The 3,484-nt window shown below is 34.4% G+C and overlaps 1 pseudogene; it reads left to right on the top strand.

The window, feature by feature from the left end:
• Positions 1 to 204: 204 nt before the first annotated feature.
• On the top strand, positions 205 to 832 carry LOC127220816 (nucleophosmin-like; annotated as a pseudogene).
• The last annotated feature ends 2,652 nt before the right edge of the window (positions 833 to 3,484 follow it).

Here is a 3,484-nt window from a genome sequence, read left to right as displayed (position 1 = left end):
AATTATCAAACATTTCAACTCAAAACCAAACACATAGTAACTGATACTTGTAATTCTAGGTCAGATTAAACTTTTCTATGCTTGCTCAGGATCCAAATGAATGCCCAGCCCTGGCATAAGTCTGTCCTGTGTGTCTATTCTGAGGAGCAGTAAGCAGTTTCTTCTGTCCAACATCTCTTATTCCAAAGTTTGTGCCTCCACCTCATGGAAGACTCGATGGATATGGACATGAACCCTCTTAGGCCTCAACTACCTTTTTGGTGTACAGCACCTAGTTGCTGTGGAGGAAGATGCAGAGTCAGAAGATGAAGATGAGGCAGATGCAAAACTATTATATATGCTTGGCAAGCGATCTGCCCCTGAAGGTGGTAACAAAGTTCCACAGTAAAAAGTAAAAATCGATGAAGATGAAAAGGATGATAATGAAGATAATGATGATAAAGTAGATGATGATGAATTTAATGATGAAGAAAAGATTCCAGTGAAGAAATCTGTATGAGATACCCCAGCCAAAATGCACAAAAATCATACCAAAAAGGAAAAGACTTAAAACCATCAACACCAAGATCGAGGTCAAGAGTCCTTCAAAAAACAGGAAAAAAAAATCCTAAAACCACAAAAGACCTGGTTCTGTAGAAGACATTAAGGCAGAAATGCAAGCAAGTATAGAAAAAGGTGGTTCTCTTCCCAAAGTAGAAGCCAAGTTCATTAATTATGTGAAGAATTGCTTCCAGATGACTGATCAGGAGGCTATTCAAGATCTCTGGCAGTTGAGGAAGTCTCTTTAAGAAAATGGTTTAAACAGTTTGAAATATTCTGTCTTACTTAATTTCTGTAATGGCTGTCCTTTTTATAAGCAAAGTGAGAACTTTCCCTACTTTGTTTGATAAATGTTGTCCAGGTTCCATTGCCAAGAATGTGTTGTCTAAAATGATTGTTGAGTTTTTAAGGATGGAACTCCACCCCTTTCTTGGTTTTGAGTATGTATGTAATGTTATGATAGGACATAGTAATAGTGGTGGTCAGATGTGGAAATGGTAGAGAGACAAATATATACATGTGAAATTTACTCAGTATTTTAATAAAGTAAAAAAGAATGACAAATCAGTTGAAGAAAAGTAGTTATGTGTGTGTTATCCTCGGTTTACATAACTAGTATAGTAAAATGAGTAAAAATTGACAGCAAATCAACTTCAATAGAGAATGGGACTGAATTAGACTTCTATTTTTTTCACCACCAACAGGGGTGAAAATAATATCCTCAGTAAGTTATAGAATATTAATTAAAATAAATTTTAGGTATTATTGGCTTCATATATAAGAATAGCTACATATCTTGAGTAGAAACATTTACACGTAATAAAACTGTGCCAGATTTTATCCTGTTCTGATTAGCTATTAACATAAGACCAGGAAGGTGTACATGTAAATAACTTTTAGTAAATTGTTTGAAATTCATAATTTTCTTTTAACTTTAAATTGCTGGATTGCTTAGCCCTGGGACTTTTCTTCCTTGGAGGAATAATTAGCTAATAAAAGTAGTTATTTCTTAGGAAGTAAAAACAATGCAAAACATAATATTTGCATACAAATGAGAAAATGTGAAGTCAACATATTTTGGAGAAAGTAGTTTTAAATAACTCAGAAGTAAGACAATCTTGAACATAGAACATTTTAGAGAATGGTCAAGAATTATTCATTGTTTAGAAGTATAGAAAATATTCAAGTATTTTGAGTAGAGAACACTTCTGATCACCTTTATATTTCTTATAAATCATAATAATACCCCTAGTTCTTACAGACAATGTAAGTACATTTTTAGCTTCATTATTTTTCTCTAGTTCAACAGCAGCAGGTGGTCCTTTAATTTGTTTCCATTCTCTTTCCCTTTATTAAATTGAACATTGCTTTCTAAGACTTCTTTAAATTAGATGTTATCAAATTTGATATATTGCTAATATCTCATTTTTGAAAAAAAACTTTTTTTTCACACAGAGATATATCACCTTTTTTGGTTGCAAACCTTGGACAGGCTAATCACACTTCATCAAATAGAAAAAGTGAAGAGAGATATGGAGGGAGAAAGCATGTAACAAAGAATTCTGTTAATGCACAAAAACACAAAGATGTCAAATACTTTTTCATTTGGTATCCATAATTTAAGTTTGTAAAAAAATCATATTACTTATTTTCTTAAGATTTTATGACTAGCACACCCTTGTACAGTATAGTTAAGGATTTTACTGTTGGGTTGAAAACTCAGGACTCTGTTTCTTTTTCCGAGACAGTGTCTGATCAAATGGCCCATCCTGTTCTTGACATTATTTTGCAATTTAGCCAGGCATTTATGCTGTGATTTTCTTGCCTTGGCCTCATTAGTAGCTGTGATTATGGGGCTGCTTCTTTAGACCAGTATTGCAATGATTAACTTCATGTCATCAGCTTGTCTGGGCTACAATGCCGCATCACTTATTAGCCTAGACCAATCACATACACATAAACACACACACACACACACACACACACACACACACACACACACACACACACACTATTTTTTCTTTAATAAAATCCACCTTCATTTTCGCCTCATAGATTCTCCTCTATCTGCCCCACAGATTTTTCTCATCCAATTTCATATGACATTCTTTATTCAATCCATGGTGTTCACTTAGTGCTACCAAAGTATGAATGGGTGTAGGATTGCCTCCTGGAGCATGTGTAGTCTTTCGAGAATCACATTTCTGAAGAAAACTGACTCTCCCTCCACTTCCTCCATGGATTGTTAATAGTTCATCAACAAAAGGTGGGAGTTTGTGAAAACTTCCTCACCCATATCGCAGATTTAGCTGAATTGGTTTTGTGCAGTTCTTGTGCATTTTGTTATCCTTATGATTTAATTTCCAGAAAACACTGTATGGTTCCAGATATCTTCTACTTCTTGTTTTTACAATGTTTCTGGTCTTTTTTCCTCAATATTCTTCAGTTTGGTGGCTAAGTAGATGTGGTGCAAATGTCTCTTGTAGAGCTGAGCAATCCATACCCTTTCATTCTCTGCACACTGATTAGTTATTGGTCTGTGTATTAATCACTGTACACTATATAAAGAAGCTTCTCTGATCACAGTTTAAAGGTACAATAACCTATGGGTATACAGATAAGTATTTAGAATGCCATTTGATACCATGTATGATGAACAAAATGAAACTAGTAAGCTGTCTCCTAGGTCTTAAGACCTACTCAGCCACAGACTTGGGTCTCATAAATGGTACCAGACATCAGTTTTATAATGTGGAAAGGAACATAAATCCAATCAGAAAATGGTTAGTTATTTGTATAACACTCACAATTATCCTTCCCTTTATAATATACACTTGTATGATAGCTTCACCATAGAGGCAAAACTTACAGGTGAGTATCAGCTTGGTTCCTTGATGATTAATGACTCACATATATGGCATCTTCAGTGTTAAGGTCTAATAAT

Source organism: Phodopus roborovskii, unplaced genomic scaffold (genome assembly GCF_943737965.1).
Source record: "Phodopus roborovskii unplaced genomic scaffold, PHOROB, whole genome shotgun sequence".
Classification (NCBI taxonomy): Eukaryota; Metazoa; Chordata; class Mammalia; order Rodentia; family Cricetidae; genus Phodopus; species Phodopus roborovskii.
Note: the sequence above shows the minus strand (reverse complement) of the source record. Positions and strands in the feature narration are given on the sequence as shown.